At 45.4% G+C, this 20,340-nt stretch overlaps 1 protein-coding gene across 1 annotated transcript in view; it reads left to right on the forward strand.

Annotated features, from left to right (window-relative positions):
* Positions 1–20,340, forward strand: part of ormdl3 (ORMDL sphingolipid biosynthesis regulator 3) — a 146,726-nt gene that overhangs the window by 91,731 nt on the left and 34,655 nt on the right. The window contains exon 5 of the transcript XR_003981979.1: positions 15,198–15,297. The gene's annotated coding sequence lies outside the window, so the exon portion shown is untranslated. The remainder of the gene's footprint in view (positions 1–15,197; positions 15,298–20,340) is intronic.

Genomic DNA, 20,340 nt, shown 5'->3' on the forward strand with positions numbered 1-20,340 from the left:
TTCATTAGGGGCCGTGACTTTTCACTGCAGACAGTGTGGAGTTACAGGCGTCAGGGGTGAAAGAGGCTGTTATACATGTTGTACAGCAGACGGACCCCCACAACCCTGAACTCAGTTAGACCTGCTACAACACCGCCCACTAATTTCTTCACTATTATAATTACTATTTATTATATATAAGTGGACAAATTCTCATACGGTTGATTTGTCAATCAGCTGGATATTACACCTACTTGCACCATTTTTATATTGATTCAAGCTAATTTTACTGTGTATCCATGAGGCTACTTTTATTATTTATACATTTCATTAATCTGTTTAAATCATTTAGCTTACAACTTAGAGATTTTATAGTTTTTTATTCATTCTAATTCAGCTGTTTGTCCATTAGCTTAAGCTAAGTATTTAGCCTGCGTTGTAGTTTTAGCTAACTATTTCAAACATGTAAGCTATATATCAATTTTAGCTAACTACTTAGAATTTTTTAAGTTTTATCTAGCTAATTTAGCTGTTTGTCCATTAGCTTTATCTTACTATTTAGGCTGTTTTGTAGTTTAAGCTAACTGATTCAGCTTTTTATCTACTGTTTTAGCTAACTATTGAGACTGTTTACTTTAAGCTAACAGTTTCAACAGTTCAGCCTATCCATTAGTTTTAGCTACCTACTTTTTTTTTTGTTTTAGTTCACTAATTATTCACAAAAATTCTGATGTGTTAGCTAACTCTTGAGGCTGTTTATGATTTTAGCCAACCATTTCAATTCCCCTGCTCACTTGCTAACATACAACATCAACTGCATTGTCTCCACATGCTCTTATTCGCAGCTTTAGGGCTTTTCAGATGACTTGATATGTGAATATTTCCCTTTAATCAAATAGTAAATTGTGTTGTATAAAATTGTGTGAGCTCCATGCCTCCCCTGACATCTACAGAAGTGCTCCTTGGGGTACAGAGTGGTTGAAAATCACTTTTCTGCTATAAAATAACAGAACAAGTACGCTATCTCTTATTACAATATAGTCTTACTGGTATTGCGTTGTTTAATTAGCCATTATAAAGTAATTAAACCCCGGGGATTATGCTTCCCAAGCCTTAATATGAAGGTTTTTAATATGTTCAGTTATGACAAGCCCCTTCTTTTCTAGCTTTTATTGCACACCGATACCCTATTAATTTACAGCAAGCTGCTTCCTCAGTTGGCGAATGCCCCAGATTCTGGTCACATGTTTGGTTTTCACAGTAGTCCAGTCACAACCCGGTCTGACCGGGCCAACAGGACTGTGTGTGAGATGTTGAAGCAGACTTTGGTTTATGTTATGACTGTCTGTGAGGTGAAGGATCACTTCAGAGTTTAGTTGGGCTTCTGTGGAGTGTGACCGACAGTGACCCGCGCTTCACCGGGCCGCGGCGTTTATACTGCTTACCGAGCACTTTTTCTGTTTGAGGAAAATCTTTTTGTTTCTGACATCACGTTCGAGCTGGATCCATCGTTTTACGCCAGTGACTTTTTTTCCCCCTTCCTTTTGATTATTTTGAGCGAATGTTCATTTTTTCAGTGAGACCGGCCACTTTTTCCACATCTGCGTCACACGCAGTCGTTTTGCAGCAGCCGCGGAAATTCAACAAATCCGATCCAATAATCGAACAGCGATGGGGGCGGAAATCGTCTCGCCATTACACGACAGCTGCAGGTGTGTGTGTGTGTGTGTGTGTGTGTGTGTGTGCAGGGCCCCTGATGGGAACAGGAAGCACAAGTCACCTGCTCATCAGTTTGTTTGATGCGGCGATGCCAAAGCGACTTGTGATGACACGTTCCCCTCCTGATTACTATCTCCAGTTCCTGCACACTCACACGCTGGCACACTTGTCATCCGAGACTTCTCACTTCACTGCGAGTAACCCAAATTATGATAATAATATGATAATAATAATAATGCGGCGATGAAAGAGGAGCGAGTCATTTGGGCAGAATTTGTCAGATGCAGCGACAAACTGAATATCTGACATTTTTACAGGCAAATCGGTTCATCTAGAAAATTAAAAAAAAAGCAGATTAATCTAATGAAAATAATCAGTCGCAGCACTAATTATATGACACTGTCAGACAGAGTGGGATAAGATGACTTTTTCCAATCTTAAAAGCTGCTTAAAGGGGAAGATAACAAGGTAAAACCTATTAGGGGATTAATTGATTAAAACCGTTTTGTGCTGTATTATGTAATGTTGTTGCCAAAAAAAAACCACGCGTGTAATTCAAATGTCAGAGGTTATTTTTAAACGTGCCGTAACTTTATTTTGAATCGTTTGCGTCTCGAGTGATTCGTGCGAGAGGTGTGCGCGGGAATCGCTGACAGGGAAATGGCTCTAGGTGTGGAACTGGCAAACAATCAGACAAAAGGTACAGTAACCGCTCCGGAGCTGGCTGCCTGCCCTTCACACACAAACGCACACACACACACACACACACACACACACAATCAAGCATAATTGAATCCTCGTCCGCCGGAGCGCTGCACCGGGGGGGGAAGTCGGCTGCTTATTAGCACTCTTGAAATTAAGCCTTTTAAAAATGTGAAGTACTATTTTGGGAGCGACTGAGGGAGTTGTAAACAATCATTAGCGTTACATTATGAGATCACCGAGTTTCCCCACCCGCCGCACAATCTAGATATTGTTCGGCTTGAGTGCATCATTAATCCTGGGATTTACCTGAGCCAGGGAATGTGTTTCATCTCTACCTGTTCGTGTCGCTCGCCAGATAGAGGGAGATAGAGGCGGAGAGAAAGCTCCACGCTGGGAGGTCCAGAATGCCAACTTAATGCCAAACGCCCTGAGGCTGTGTGTGTGTGTGTGTGTGCGTGTGTGTGCGTGCACGTTTTTTGGAAAAGCACCGAGAGACATGCTGATCTGGCAGAAGCGCACATTCCTCATCTGAGGTGTTTTAAACTGCAGCCAGTCAACAGAAATCTGGCCCGCGGTTGTTGACAGGGATTCAGTTTCTCGCTGATATTGGAAATAACGCCTCTTATTTCGCGCATGTGCACGTGCACGTGCAGGTGGCGAGCCGGGCTGCAGTTGTGTGTTCATGTCGTATCTCTGCAGCGGCTCTGTGCGTTCGGTGTTTGAGGACGGGCTCGTGTTTCCTCCTACATAGCTGGCCCAGGGTCGGAGGAAACTCAAGAGGCGATAGCGTGAGGCAACCGCTCTGTTGTTAGTGTACTGTATCTCTGACCCCGTCAACGCTGGACGCAGAAGTTCAGGGAGTTTGCCTGCGTGCCTGCGTTTTGCACTTTTTGCACAGCAGCCACACAGTTTATGTGCGTTGGCAGCTCCTCTGGCTTCACTCAGGCTTCCACAGACCTGTGAAGAGCACGTGTTGCATCAGATCCTCAGTGTTTGCTCGGTACTGTACGCGGGGACATGCACAAAGCCACGTACGGTTAATTTCTCGGCCTGCCAGCCGCCCTGTTTGCACAGCTCTGTCCAAACCGTCTCCAGCGAGCCCAACAACAACTGTTTAACTTGCGAAATGACGACGGCGTGGAAGCTGCCAACAGCCCTGTACTGTATCACTGCAACGACTTCCTCTCTCAAAACAGTTGTCGTTCAACTGTAACGGCGTCATTTTTCACTCTGATTCCGACATGTGGGATTTGTGTATTTTCGATGCTCTTGACTAAAAATGTCAGGGCAACAACGGACAGAGCGCTCACAGACTGTCGCCTGGACGGAGGCCCGGGGTGATCGACGAGGGTGTCAAGCTGGCCGAGGCCCCCGAGATGCAGCTTGCGCTCTCTCCGTCCTGCCCCTGACCCTTGTCCAGGTTGGACGGGCTCCAGCTGGTCCCCGGAGCGAGCTCTCCCCACTCTCACATCTGTAGTCCTCTTCTGTGCCAGAGCAGGCGGCGCTGGCCCTGCTGGACTGTGTGTGTGTGTGTGTGTGTGTGTGTGTGTGTGTGTGTGTGTGTGAGAGAGAGTGTGTGATAACATTGGATAACATTAGAGCAGAAAGAGAAGGTGGTCAGATCACATGTTGGGCTCGACTTCATGTATTCTGTGTACATCCATCACATGATGTGCATGTCTTACAGTCCATGGCTCCCCCTTGTTATTCCTGTATTTGTGTGTGTGTGTGTGTGTGTGCTAGTATGCTAAGCACGAGTGTGCCGGCTGACCCTTATCTGACTCGGGGATTAGTTGACCGAAGGCGACTCCTGGTCCCCCCTAACCTCGGCCCGTCGTGGCCCTTCCCCCTTTTGTTTTTGCACAGACTGTCACTCAAACGCGCTCTGAGTCCGCTGCCGCTTCTGCACGTTATCATACATTAAACCGACCACCAGGACGCATTTTAAGGACCGTACCAGCTGTTTTGCGCGGATCACCCTCATTAGATTCAAATGATGTATCCCTGACATTCCTGTTAATTTAAACCCATGAGGTTTTTAAATGATTTCCAAGCTCCCAGGAAGTCATTTCTCTTCTTTAATTTTGTATTTCCGTGCGCCATTTAGGAGTAAAGACCTTTTTTTTTTTCTTCTCATTTTTCATTAACCATCCTTAATAACTGGTATATAAATAATAGTTGCATAAACAAACTACATAACAGTAGTATCATACTGTTTTACTTTGTTTACATGTGGCGGACCCTGCCACCTTTCTAGCTTCACACAGTGCTCTGGGGACCTTATTTTCCTCTGAGAACAGCTTGTTTATTCAGTTATGGAAAAGACAAATACATTAGAGTTTGTATTATTGCCTCATTCATACTGGAAGTATAAAAAGTCTGAGTTTCATTTGTTGTCAGTAGTTGTTTCACTCTCACGCACAATAAAAACTTTATTAAGCATTTGTAAAGATTACAGACATCGCTTGCAACTTCACAACAAAACAATTGCTTAGTAAATGTTTTAAAAAGCATTTAATTGTCTGTTAACAGTGAAATATTTTGTACCTACAGTTAAACTAAATTTACAGTAAACCTACCGTATATTAACAATGTCCATTGCGACGATATTGTATCATCAGTATCATCAGTAAGTGTGTAGAGGCGAGTATTAGAACAAGAACAACAGTCTGGTAAATTCAGAACATTATATCACTCGACCGTAATGCAGCTTCTAATGCAACATCATGATACAGCGATATCTTATCGTCTCATATGAGGATAGTGATATTATATGCACATATTGTGCAGCCCTCATGTTACCTCCTGCGTGGCAGTTTCCATTTTTAGCATCAGTGTCCGCCATTCCTCTGCAGGATTCATATGGCCTGCTCATGCAGCGGGGATTCACAGGAAACGATGCAGCGTGTAATCCGGCGTCACTGTAATTTAATCTCATTGATGTCAGCTCCCTCTGTTCATCGCTCGCTCTCCTTGCAGCTGTATCAGAGCTGTGTTAAGTTACTGCTAATGCAAGCGAACATTTCCCTCAGCTGCTGCGTCGCATTCAGACATGAGTTTGCCTTTATTGTGCGGCAGTCGCGGCCTCGGAGTTCTGAACTGAACCGCGCTCGCTGTTTAACACTGTGACCCTGTTTGTGTGGCTTAATCATCCAGGACGGGAATCCTGAGGAGTTGAACTCATTTTACAGGTGATTTAATGCAGAACATGTGAAATGTGCTATTGTTGCAGTGTCGGCATGCTATTAAAGAACGTATTAACCCAAATTACAAAGAAACCTCTCTCTGCCTGGACCCTGACATAATGGGTGTTATTGGCGTTCCGGTTTCTGACGCTTGAAGTGTTGCACGGTCACATTAAATCACATTAAATTCAAAAGTAACATACCAGAAACACAACAACAGAAGAGTGTCTGGAAAATATCTGTCTTTTGGGTGAACTGCCCCTTTTAGAATTCACTTGCAGAGGCCTTTAAATGCAACCAATCACAGTGAAGATGTAGTTAAAGGAGCTAAACCGTAACCAGGGGCGCCTCAGCGAGCAGTCAATCAAATGAGAACTGCTCGGCAACTATGTTGTTATTTATTTTTTCAAGCAAAGATGTCAAATAATTTCTGTTTCCAGCTTCCTAAATGTGAGAATCTGTCTCTTTCCTGTCATTTATAACAGTGAATAAAGCTTCTCCGGGGTTTGTGGAGCAGAAAAAGCTCTTTTTCGATTAAACAACTGCAATTAAAAAAAACAAACAAAACTGTAATGAATATAAATGTGAGTAGCCCTGTAAACCACTCTGCGCACAACATATGCTCGGATACAGACATCCATAAATTACAGTATAATGTGAAAATGCAAATATGCACCGGAGCTACCGGGGGGGAAATTTCTCCTCATTATTGCGTGTAATTACATATAAGTTTATCCGTCATCGCGGGATAACGCGGCTCAATTACGTCCTCAGAATTGCAGTGAACGGACATCTTTGGCGGCCGTCAAGCGGTCGTGCCAACTGATTTTATTATTAGAAATGAGCGCCAGTGTGATTCCAGCAAGTGAATAATTGATTATTGGGCTGTCTCTGTTGGAGCGCAGGCCTCTCATTACGCATACTGTTGGACACATACAGCACATGTGCCTCTTAACAGCACACACACACACACACACACACACACACACACACACACACACACACACACAAACACTGAATTTCCCATCAACCCCCTTCACAGAGAATTAAAAATTGTTTGTCATTTCCAGCCCAGCGCGCTCTGTTCTGTCGTTCCAGCCACTGCCGCGGCGTACAGTCGGCGAGGCGGCGTGCGTGGGCGTTTCTGTACGTGTGTTTGAGTTCCTGTGGCAGCGCGTTTTCACGGGAGCGCCAGTGAATCTGAGTCAGACGGCTTCTTTTACTGTAGATTAGAGGAAGGAAGGAAATTAGCGAGAGAAGGAGGGAGAGCGAGCGCCGAAAAATGGGTCAGACATCTGAGAGCCAGGCGTCCCTTTTTTTTTTTTCTTCTTTTTTTTCTGCGATGGGTGTCAAGACATTATCCAATTGCGCCTCCTTTTCTTCTCCTTACTTTCTCTTCTCTCTCATGAGTGGTTTTCTTTCTCTTTTTTTTTCCCACTTTCCCCCCCTTGCCAAGGAAAAGTGCAAAGAGAGGAGAGAGTTATTATGCTTGGCATGTCGGCAGAGGACGGACTTTAATTTGGACACGGCCCAGCTGATCAATCTCCACATTGGCTCAGTTACAGCACTCTGTGTGTGTGTGTGTGTGTGTGTGTGTGTGTGTGTGTGTGTGTGTGTGTGTGTGTGTGTGAGACCACATGTAACAGCTAAGCTTTTAAAGTATGCAAAGCAGCAGACTGGTCTAAAAGTAAAGCACAGTGGATTAATCCCGTGTGGAAATGACTTATTCTACACACAGTGGCGTGGAGGAACAATGAATTGGATTAGAGCTGAAATGAGCGTTAATGGAATACATGCTGCTCTCGACTCTAACGAAGTTAAAACAAAAGGAAGTCGGGTTTTACTCGGTGAAAGGCAGCTCCGGCTGAGGGCCTGAGACGTGCACGTGAAGTCCTATAGGTGGCACGTCTGGCTCCGGTGATGTTAGTGTGTCACGGCGGATTGCGCGCTGATTTGGAAAAAACAAGCTCCCCTCGCACGCGGGCGAAACGCACATTTACTCCTCTTAACACTTAAGTAACTCTGGGCGATTTGCATAATATGCAAACAGATGGATGTGATTCAGCGGGTGGTTTGGCACAGCGTCAGAGAGCCGGCACCGTTTCCTGTTTGAGGCCTTTCTCTGGCACCGAGAGCACTTCTATTAGAAAGTCGTAGCCGTGTGACAGCCGCTCTCAGGATCAGACTGCAGGCAGGACCGCCGCCGCAGTGGACCCACCGCGGCAAGGACGTCATCTAGAGAGGGGAGGAAATGAAACAATGCAGTTCATTCACACCCTTCTCAGTGATTCGTTTGTGTAAAGTGCCTGTTATTAATCCCCACAGCCCTCGGTGACATCCTCAAACGCGGGGTTCAGCATTAACCGACTTGCCTGAAGTCAAGTTTTGCTCGCTGGCATACAAATGACCTATTACCTCTTTTTTTATTAAGAGGACAGATTGAGAGATGACAAGAAATGGGATGAGAGGGGAGGAAGGGTGACATGCAGCTAGTAGCGACAGATCAGAATCTATCTCCCAAAAACAAAGCGAAGGCGCCGCGTAGCATCACGCTCACTGCGCCACTTTCGGAAGCGATGCGTCTGTGAATCAGAAGCCACCTCTTAAATATAGTTTTCAACTCGGTTTGCCAACTTTCCGCATGTGTCGGGGGGGAGTAAACACACATGTGCAGCTCATTGGGATGGAGCGGCAGATGCTTTGTGGCTCTGCATGAATATGACAACCTTTCGCTGCTCCTAACCCTCCCTGTCATCACGCTTAAATGTTAATAACGCCGATCTAACGGCGCAGATGTCGACTTTGCGTTCGACGTTTTTTTACGAGGCGATCAGATTTCACACTCGGTTTGTTGTCTGACGAGAGAAAACAGATGTTCGTAAAGAAATTCAAACCCCCGAATCACAGACGTACACATTTGCACGGGACGAAGAATTCATCACATGATCTCTGCGTTTGGCGAAATTACGGTCGTCACTATGTTTTGGGAATTTTTGCTTTACAAATTATAGACATGGCGGCAAATTCTTAGAGGCGTCGAGGGAAAAGTAATCTTCACTGATGTGTGTCATGGATGCCGAGCAGCAATCATTTCTGCTTGTCGAAAATGGTCATGTTCGTTATTATGCTCGTGCTGTCAGTATAATTTAAACATTTGCTTCTGCAGCGGCTGCGTGTCTAGTTTTTGGGAGACGCTGTCATCTAACCGGAGAGATTCTTTTATTGTGGAGATAAAGTGTCAGAGTCCGCCGACGAACTGGGCATACTGATGTGTTAGACATCCTCTGTCGAGCCCACATGGGAAGACGGGGACGATACCTCATTAAGCAGGAAGGAGCTTCGCATAAAACAGATGTTTTATTATTCTTGGCTTGATGAGGTCTTTAGATCATGCTTCTCATCAGCTGTCCTATAGGAAGCACATTCTCTCGCACTATAAAGAGGACGACGGCAGAGCGGAGAGGCAGGCGTACATAAACACCACCTCGGCCTGATGTGAGCGAACCTTCGTCTTGTTTAGACTCTGGTGAACGGCGCGGTTTTATATAAACTGCTGAATTAAAGCAACAAACTGCAGTCGAGAGGTTTTTTTTCTCTCAGTTTAAGCGTTTCAAAGAGAATCAGAAATCGCCCCGCGGACTCTGTGGACGTTCGTTCCTCATCCTCGTCGAAATGAAACATATGTTTGCTTCCATAAGCGCAGGAATCTCACCTTTTTTTGTGTAGCCTGTCCAAGAATGCCGCCGGTGATCCCGCCGGCTTTCATTCTGTTCTTCTCGTTCTGTTGTGAGAGATTTTATCTGTCGACTGTTTTAAAACGCTCCTTCAGGGCTCGCCGTCTTGCACCGTGACGTTCTGTGAGATTGTTGTTCTATTTCACTTTCCCGTGGTTAACTGTGAATGCTTTCCACTAGTTTACATTACATTATCAGCGATGTGTCTGCTGACGGATGAAAGAATGTTTCTAGCCGAGATGCAGAACATTAAAACTCATTATACAAAGTGCCGTTTAATAATAATCTCTCTTCTGTGTATTGAATACCGGAATGGAGTTAAGTGTATGGTTAGCGTTAGCTGAGCATAAAGGCGAGATGCAGCGAGAAGTTGAGCCAAAGTTCATGAAATAAAAAAACCACTGTTGCCCCTAAAGCTTACTTATGAAAACAGTTTGCATAATGGGTTTATACCCGTATGCAAACAGAAATAAAAAAGCCGGGTCTGCAGATGGAAAGTTGCCAGAAGCTGAATCAGGAACAGAGCATCTCTTCTCTTCATCTGGAGATGCAGTGACTAGAATCTATCAAGCTTTGAGTATCAAGAAAAATATATAAAAGCATAATTTATGCAATGTAAAATGCTAAAGGCTTAAGATAATAATGGTGACCAGCAAAAAACGATTGTTTTTTTTCTCCTTGACGGTTATCATGGAGCCATCTTTTATGTCTTTGTTAAAAAAATATCTGCTTTAGCTTAAGTTCATAATGTTATGATCGTGCTCTTGGGAAAGAAATCAAATGAGCGCAATTTGAAAAATGTCAAACGATTCCTTGAAACAAAGTTTTGCGTCACGGATTGTTCATCGTCTCCGTGTGTTTTTTTTCTGTCATCAACACAAAACTCATGACGTTGGTAGAACGGTATCAAAACCAGCATTGGTGATGAAAAAGCATCTGATGTGACTCAGGCGGGAAATCTTCAGATGAGATCATGCTTTTAAAGTTACACTCGCTTTACGTTTTAGTCACACTTCCTTCCCCACTCTCTCTTGGCAGTTATAGCGACAGGCGACCTCATGACGCAACCTGTCAACGTTGTCATGAGTATCTGGGTTTCAACATTGTTGGAAACGTCTGGGTCACTGTAAGTTTACATCCCAACAAAATACATAACAAAGGTTTCATCTTTAGGTTTGGGTTTTTGACATCTTAATGAGGAAATGTTAGATGTCATGTCTTTAAGTGACTGCCTCAGCGTATGATTTAACTTGCAGAGACATATCTGTGTGCTGGGATGAAATGGCTTCATGTTTTCCCCTTCTTATATTCAGAATGTGGTCGGTGGTCACAGTCGTAATATGGGCTTCCAGGAACAACTAATATTCTATAATGCGTTTTAAATCCTGCTGTAGGTTGCATACCTTAATCTGTCATGGCCCTCTGCTGAACCTCGACATCATGTGTCGACCCCGCCGGTGCGCCTGTATGTCGGTTCGCATTAAAACATGTCACGAGCTCGTGTGGAGGCACGTCTCACTAGTTGAGAAAGAGCAGTAATCTTTATTCTTGTTTTTCTGTTATTTCTTCTGTCTCGAGTATCCGTCTGTCCCTCTGAACTTCCTGGTGACCGTTGGTGGTCTCACAACAGTGATCATTGCTCGGAGGCAGGAACATGATTACGAATGGCTCAGATTCTGTCGCACGGGATCAGTGTTCCCAGCTTATCTTATATTTGCTCAAACAAATGAGTGAAGTAATGATGTTTACCTGTGGCTTTGATTTATAACCCCTATTACTGATACCACAACAAATTGGTGCAGTGCCTGACAGTGCACGTCAATGCCACAAATAAAGGTGTGGTGCAGAGTAGGGCTGGATATCATTTGAATTGTTTTGATCCCAGAGCCGATACGATACAGATGCCAAAAATAGACTTTTTGATACCTAACTTAGATTAACTGATTATCTTTTGAGTAATTATCTCCTTTGTACAAGTTATGTTATCACCTGTATTGGTATGGTATGCTGGTTGATTAGTTGGCTGCTTGTTTGGTTAGTTAGTTGTTTGGTTAGTTAGTTGGTAGATTGATTGGCTGGTTGGTTGGTTGATTGGCTGGCTGGTTGGTTTATTGGCTGGTTGTTTGGTTAGTTAGTTGATTGATTGGCTGGTTGGGCAGTTGATTGGTTGGCTGGTTGGTTTATTAGCTGGTTGTTTGGTTAGTTAGTTGATTGATTGATTGGCTGGTTGGTCGGTTGATTGGTTGGCTGGTTGGTTTATTAGCTGGTTGTTTGGTTAGTTAGTTGATTGATTGGCCGGTATGTTGGTTAGTTAGTCAGTTGGTTGGTTGATTGGCTGTTTGGTTGATTGGTTGGCTGACATGTTGGCCGGCTGGTTAATTGGTTGGTTGTTTGGTTGTTTAGTTGATTGGTGCGGAACAAGGCAAATGAATCATATCTTGCTTCCTTTAACATTTATTTTCACATTTTCGTTTGGTGGCTGTTATCTGTGTGTGGGTGCAAGTTGATGCTCATCCTAGATCTGGTGAGTTTAAATGGGAGTTCTAGGTGGTTGATGACGGGCTGTCTGGTTCAATATTGGATTAGGCTTGAATTAATTTGTATTAAAGGAAGACTGTTGGGTTTTGGCAGACGTATGCGCTCCACTGAGTGCCATTCTAGTTATTGTTGATTAAGTCTAAGATGTATGCTAACTCACACCTCCACAGGCCCTGAAGCTTATAGAGGGCCTTTAATTTTTAACAGAATCCGCCAGAAGGGTCAAAGGGTTCCACCCTCACTTCCATAATGATCTCTCAGTTTGAGTCCGATCCACCAGTGGGATGGTTTACCAAAGGATGGCTGTAAACTGGAGCATTAATGTCAGGATACACTCAGCCGACCTCCTCCATAAGTCCAATCTGAGGTGAGCGTCTCTCAAAGCGACGCCACGCGTTTGTTTTCTTTGCCGGATGACTGCGGTTCAGTGTGGCCACGCATCTGATTCTCTGCCTGGCTAATCCATATGCTAAGCCAGCTCTCAGCCACTCGGGTAGGGATAAATATGCATCGGCACAGGCGGGAGAGATAAGAAGGCCAGCTGCTTGGAGGCAAGGTTAAACCTGACAGCACTCAAGCCCATCTACAGTATATGCACTGTTCTATTTTAGAGAGAGATGCAAGTCGGTGGAGCAAATAGGAAACTCACAGTGATGATTCAGTCAGTTCCGTTCAGAAGACTCAACTGTGTCTTTCCTGGGTTTGTTGAAGACTGCGCTGCATCTATTTAATAACTCATAGATACCAGCGCCGGAAATTTTATCAAGATCCACACGTTGTTCCCTGAGAAATGAACAAAGATGTTGAATAATGTCTTGTCTCACCAAGTGTAAAAGAGTTAATGGGGTTTTATTCTGGGCCCAGACTCATCCTGCATCCAAGTCTCGTGGAAATCCATTTGGTAATTTTTCGTGCCAGCCAAGAAACGAACCGGGGTGAAAATATAACCCTCTACTCATCAACTCATCAGAATGTCCCTTCTATAACGCAGAAGGGATTGAAGCATACCATAAGATAATCCAATGTACCTTAAACAAATCTAATATATTTCTGTTTACAAGGAACTGCTTCTGGCAGTCAGTGCCTTCTTTGTTTTCACTTTGATAGTACTTAAAAAACATCAGGACATCACAGAGTGTTGTTACGGACTTCAAATGGAAAGTTAGTTGAGTAAGTTAAATGCTTAATACAGAGAGTCAGTATAAAATGAAAATGGATCACCCACTTATTTTCTAACCGAGAACAAAAATCTGATTAGAGAAAGGCCAGCGGTCCCGTTTCGTGTTCTCTTTTGTTGAAGCCGTCGACGCGTCTGCGTGCATCCAAGAAGAATCATTTGATTATCTCCTCAATGGAAGATAGGAGCGGCCCTGTGTGCGCGCCGCCTGCCAAGTCAGGTGGAAAGGTGAGAATGCCACGGCGCTACTTGGCTGAATGTCATCCGATAATGACACAACCGGGAAGAATGTGGCCGACGTGCCAAAGACGCAGACACTTGTTATGTAATGATGTGAAAGTGTGGATCAACGAGTCCAACTTATTTGGAAAGCGGTTCTAAAATGTGAAATTAGCAAAAAATGACATAAAATTGTACTTTTTCAGCAATCTGAGATAGTTTTACAATAAAAAACGGTTTCATCTTTCTTAATTTAGTGTTTTGAGTATCTGTGTTGGCCAGTTGAAGCTGCTACTGTTGGCGTTCCTCATCTTATGTTGACTCTCAGCTAACACGCCACCCTCTCATACGTAGAGCTTGAGGTGCCACTTACTCATTTTATTACACAGTCGTGCTTTCAGACGATTGTACACTGTAGTCTCCGATTTTTCTTTCAGTGTGGGAATGTTGCAAGCGACTTGAGTCTTTGAATGGGGAACAAAGTGAGCCAGCAGGGGGGCAGCTTACTTCACCTACTCAGTTTATTTTTTACTTTATTTTTTGGCCTCCACCTCTTCGCCAGCACCTTTTCCAACCATTGGCTTTCATTGGTGGCAACAAACCCTGCTTCGTCATAACAGCGGTTCGTACACACGCAGTCCTGAGTCTTCTGGTTTCCTGTTTTGAATGATGAATACAGCAAGAACAACCTGGTGGTACGGAGGGTTATTTCCTGGTTACGCAGGCACAGCGAGTTGGTGGTCGGCTGGAGACTGTGTGTGTCTCGTTTTGACCGCAACTCGAAGAAGTTTACACCCCTAACTTGACGAGTAGTCAAAGTCATCAGTGGAATTGAGGCAATTGAGAGTGATTTTTGCTTTCAACCCTCAGTGTGTTTGTCTGTTTGTGAATATGTTTCTGTATAAACGTGTGTATACTGCATGTTTGTGTGTGTGTGTGTGTGTGTGTGTGTGTGGCCGCAGATGTGAAGCATTATTCAATCTGCCTCTGCCCAGTCCCTTTATTCTGATCCGATGCGAGGAGGCAGGCTCGGGCCCTGTTGTCCGTAAGGAGATTGAACGTGATGTTCTGTATAATAGCATTTACTCCAGCAGTCGTTCATCAAGGACGGACTGATTATGTTTATAGCCCCTCTTTCGAACAAGGTTTTCTGCGCCGGTTCGCCAAAGAGCTGCATGCTCTTTCTCAGCAACGGCGCACTTGACATTCACAACCGGCGGCGTGTCTCGTCACATTCCCAGCTGCATCTCTCATCTCCACCTTGATGACATTTGAGACGTGGCAGCTAATTATTCAACTCGGCTGCCAGGCTTGTGACATCTTGAGTTGATGTACGAGTGGTATGATATTAAACTTAGCCAAGCTGTCAGGTTAATAACACCTCCGGCCTTTTTTATTGTTTTAAAGCCGCAGGTGTAAATAATGGCCCGTGCACGGGCCAAGGAGATGATTAAGGAAATACCTGTCGCGAGCAGAAATCCCTTTCCATAGGTGCATTCCTGAACAGATAGTGTACTCGTGGCCTCTTAAAAGTCTACCAAGGTTCATACTATGAACTCCCTTTGATTCCTCCGGCCAGCCTAAGCCTGAAGTTAGACACTTCATTTGGCTAAAGGATTAGACTGCTAAGCCTTTTAGCAGTAAGCTGGTCACATGAAAATCTGACATCGGTTTGCACAGACAAGAGAACCTCGCACCTCCTTCTGAGATCTGCTTCTCTTGAACCTCTCGAGACTCCGCCCATGTCTTCCCTGGCTTGGCAGTACATGCATGCATCAGTGGCCATGTGGATTTCCTCGTGCGGAGCGGCGGCTATCTGCAGGATTTGGCCGTCTCCCCGTCTCGCAAGAGCCTACTGTAAGCCTTTTGTCACTCCCTGGAGTGTTTGTCTTTTGTTGGCAAAGAAGCGAAGGAATCACAGATTGTCTCCTCTGGTTACAGAGTTCCACGAGAGCCGCAATCGGATAACGGCTGGGATCAAATGTGGAGAGCAACGACAACAACAACGACAAGAGTGGAGTGACGACAGCTGACCACCGAGGTGAGTTTTCTTCGCTTTGTGCACACCCTCACATGCCTCCTGTGTTCCCGCTTCCTGCACATACTCGATTAACTGTGAACCTACATCGTGGGGAGTGTACAGTTACCTCCATAGTGTCACAAAGTCAAAAGACCGCTGGGGACGTGGGGTTGGTTTTATTTTTCCGGGGCTGGAACACAGTGTCTCCTTTCCACAGGTGCAGATATCAGATTTTGTTTGCCGGGGTCCTGGACGTACTGTACATGCGAGACACACACAGCAGCACATATGTGCGGCTCACTGACATGGCAGCTGCCGGCGCTTTTTGCCTGTCAGGTCCGCAGGGTGAACTGGAAAGTGAACAAAAATGCAGTACGGAGTGGTGCAATCTGCAGCGAGAGTGTGCAGCTCTCTCAGGAAGACACACGAGCACGGCTCTCTCCCTCCAACACCTGAACAGCACGTTGGTTGTAGAGCATATAGGGACGGGTTTACGTGTCGCACCGGCCTTCATTTACAAACCAAATCGCACGTCAGGAAACTTTGCATTTTCTTGGTGATTCATCGGCGTGATCGCATACATTGCCTACACATAACTTTGAATATGAACAAACAAATCACACTTTTAATATCCCGTAAAAAAAATTATTCTCTGAACGGGTCCCAGTCAGCGCTCTTTCCCCCCTCGAGAGCATCATCCTGCACAGTCATTCCTGCCGTCCACACGCTAACATGCGTGACCTCACCGACAGTCGACACCTTTTCGCCCTCACAGTGGCGTTGACGCGGACTGACCGTCTTTTTCACATCGCAGCTGCTGCAGTAGACAGATGTGTAGCAGTTGTCTTTAAGCGACATCTTCCGGTTCCGGTGTTGGGTCGACTCGAGCTTTTCAAACCTGAAACTCAGCGAGTCAGTGGAGGGCTGTAATCAGCTGTTATTGGCTGAGAAGGCAGAAGCAGTTTCGAGCGGCAGCCGAATTAATTTACAACCTGCATCCACAACGAGAGGCGTATGAACGACGATAAAATATGTATCTGATGCATCGACATGAGGAGCAACAGGTGTCGCCTGCTCAAATGTCAGGAGGGTTAGCTGGGATGGAAAAAGTGACGAGCGCGCCAGGGGAAATTTAAAGAAAAGGCGCAACCTGACGATGACGTCACGGCTCCATTTGTTTACTTTGCATCCACTGCGTATGTAGCAGCGTTTTGTAGATTTTTGTTCATTCTTTGCTGATGAAACAAACAAGATCCAAAATCAGAACCTTGCAGAAAGACTTTAAACATAAACATTATCAGTGTTTGCACCGTTGTAAGGAGCCGGCACATGAATCAAAGCAAAGCGGATTCTTTCGGGGGCGGTGAGAGGTGAGCGTGGACGCCGACGCCGACGCACACACATCCCGCCCCGGGGCTTCTCAGGTGGCAGAGACAACGAGCCGGGCCACTCCCTGCACAGCTGTCGTGCCCATCAGGGGAATCACTTTTCCCGCTCTGACACACACACACACACACACACATGCACTCACACACACAACCCCCACCTGGCCACACAAATGCAAGCATGCACGCACCTAATCACATGGACAAACGCGCAACGAAACATGCGCGCAAAACACAAACAGGCACATTCACACTGGGGATAATCTGGGAGCTCTGCTAACGTCTCTCTCCGATCCGTGCAGCAGGACGGGACAAACTGGGAGCGGGCGGCGAGCCAGCGGCCAAATTACTTTTATTCTCCGACAGTTTGACTCGCCACCTGGCCGGGTAATCCCAGCGCTCGCTTTTTTGGACAGCTCCCTGCACTAAAACCTCAATTCCAATTTGAGCGAATTGAATTTCTCAGATGGCCGTCCGGGGGAGCCTCTGCCCGCCGCTAACCGGAAGAAGTAGGCTTTACGACCGTTAATGCTGTGCAGACAGGAGACACACGGTGACATTTAAAGTGAAACCATTACAGTCAGACGGATGTGCGCACAAACTGTCGCTGTATTACTGCTGTCTCCTCCTGTGTTTGTGACATTTGAGTCAGCGTTTTTCTCGGTGATCAATAAACAAACTTAATAAGCAGCCTGGAGGAGCCTCTCGGATGTCTAGACAGAAATGAGTACCGGCAATTTGGTTTTACTCCGCAAAGAAGCCGGGGATTAATTAGCATGCTGCTAAATGACATTTCCAGGAACTGAGGAAACAATATCCGAATAATGACGCCGGCTAATACCAGGTGGAATTAGTTTGTGTCTTGTTGGCTTACTTTGTGGTTTTTCTCTCAATCCTGTGAGAGGCGGCTTTACCTGCAATACCGGCGGGCTCAGCGGGCTCAGCGGGCTCGGCCGGGTCACAGTGCAGCGGTGGAGGTGTGTCTCTCTAATGCACAGGCTTTATGTTGCTCTATGCCTCCCTGCTCTTCCCCACCATACGGTTTTACTGCAGCGCGGCATAAACAAGGCGCAGATGTAATGCCGGGTTGCAGCATCGTGCAGATAGAGTGGGTGGTATTTTGTGAAACTGTGCGGTTTCTTGGACAGCTCTCTCATTCATTGAAAGGAAGTGGGTTTTTTTTCGCCTCGTCGCAGCAAAACACAAAATGTTCCTCTTTTTGCAGCTCTCGGCTGATACTCGGTCGTCTCACTCGCTCTCGTGCGATCAGATCAACGCGCGCATTAAAAGCCGAGGAGGCGCGCTCGGGGTCAGAAGGGGAGGCTCGAGCGGAAAAGCGCAAAACCGCAGTTGGCAGAGAGTTGAAAGTGTTTTTTGCGGCCTGATATTGTTCCTGGTTACGGCGGCTGACCTCTCAGAGCTGCTTTCTTTTCCTTTGGTTTTATTTGGAGTTGATTGGAGTACGCACGTACAGCTCGAGTAGAAGTTTCTGATGTTTGTATTAGCTGGATTTGTATTATATTATCTTTTAATTGCATTCTTTTAAATCACATTTATATGATCCCCTGTTCGCACTGTGACTAATCCGCATCCAGAGTGATTTGTTAAGGCTGCTGCAACATTTGAGAAGCAGGAACCGGAACATATTTGACACTTTTGCTTTTTAATTGAAATGTTTCTGTCCATCCACTAATTTATTAATCACTTAACACCCCAGGCACGTTGCCTATCTCTTACTATGCGTGGCGTCTACCACGATGAACTGTATCCGGGTTTACTAGTCGTATGAATGATACGAGATCAATCGGGCGACGTTCATCTGAAGGATCCTGTTAGAAAAATGTATTTGAACATATTTTGCTATACAACCGTCAGCGCTCTTCCTAGACTTCCTCAAACAGATCTCACCGGCCCTTCCGCACAGAAAGTCCTCATCACTTATCTGACAGCAGGACACTTTGACATATCCGACTACAATCGCCCCGGCGATATCAGAAATCTCCACGCGGATCGTTAAAAGTCAGTCAATGATTGATGTGCTCAGCCTTTCAAACGAGCCGCCAGGAATTCGTGCCAAACAAAAATCAGAAGTTATGTTCTCCTTCGGCGCCGACGTTCATTTTAAAATCTTGCAGCGGCTCGGAGGACGGATGGCACAGCTGTAGCGCTCGTCTGCAGAGCCGGCTGTCTTCCTCTTTAAAGCGCGTCTCTCCTGCTGTGAGAGCACTTTGTTTCATCACTGTGGATTTTAGGCTGCGACAGAAGGGGGAGATGAGATTGACACGCTGACGACAGTTGAAATGTTTCCAGTATTTGCTGTCGAGCTGCGTCGCCTCCGTGACCCCCGCCTTGGTAACCTGTGATCAAAGCTGAGACGAGTTACATCCGTGCTGAGCGCGGCCGGGCTTCCTCAGCAGGGCCGTCTGAGCGCTGCCGGCCTCCGCAGTGCAGCGGCTCCTGTCACACGGCCAACTGGATATCACGGTGTGAAACAGATATGATTGTATCGAGTGTTATCCAGTTTCAAACTCACAATGACTGAATTCTTTCAGGAAACCAGACAGGGAACATTGTTCCAAGTCAGTGATATTCAATTTACGGCCTGTGAGCCAAATCTGGCCCCTGGATAAGGCTCCCGGGTGGCCGGGCAACCATTTCTCTAATCACAATGAAAATAAATGGTCTCACACTGGGACTCTTTTTGGCTTCTAAATGTGTATTAATACGCCGCCGCTGACGTGCATGATGGGATACATCCAGCTGTTAGTGACAGAGAGAAGCTGATTTCTTGTGCAAAGATTTGTGAAGATTCGCTTCTATTTATGGAAGTAATGAAATACTCTTTGGGTTTTGGACTGTTGATTGGAGGAAAGGAACAAACTGAAGACCTCGCCGTGGCCTCTGGGAAAATTACGATGAGTGTTCTTCAGAATGTAGTGACTAAAGATCAACCGAGTCATCATGAAAAGAATCAGGAACAGTGACAGTTAGCTGAAGAGGAAAAGTTATGTCAAAGTCTAATTGCATAAATGTACATTTGACACTTACAAAAGCTTGAACATGCTCCTTGTTCCGTTACTGGTCGGAGAACTTAAGGTTTATGGTTTTATTTTTATGAATCATTCCAACATGTTTATTGTTTTACAGCTTCTTTCAAGCATCTGACAACCGAAATGCAATCTGTAGTATCTGAGACATCTGTGGCGACTCGGTTCTTGTTGAAAGTTTATTTAGTTAATAAGTTAAAGCAGAACAACACAGAGACTGTTCATTACCAGTTAAACCCATTTAAGTTAAAGAATTCAAAAAAACGGATGACTTATGGACCTTTTTAGCGATAAATACTGTTGGCGTTTGCGCCGCTGTCCCCCGGGGGCGACGCAACTTGAAAAGTTAATAAGCTCCTGTTTCCTGATCCAGTCCGACCGCGACACAAACGACTAAAGCTTTGACATTTTGATCTATTTACAAACTGGAACACAATGGAACGTGCTCTGCGACATTCTGGCTTTGTAGCTCGCGCTGAAAAAAAAAAACAGAAAACTCCTAATGACTTTCTGAGCCGCGCTGCAGTTTGATCCAAGATGACAGGATGTTTACGCAGACCGACGTGGCTGTGAAGTACGACCACAGAGACGTTGAACCTGTTTCGCTGCAGCGCTTTGAACCCTCGGCGGCA

Source organism: Sparus aurata, chromosome 20 (assembly GCF_900880675.1).
Source record: "Sparus aurata chromosome 20, fSpaAur1.1, whole genome shotgun sequence".
Lineage (NCBI taxonomy): Eukaryota > Metazoa > Chordata > Actinopteri > Spariformes > Sparidae > Sparus > Sparus aurata.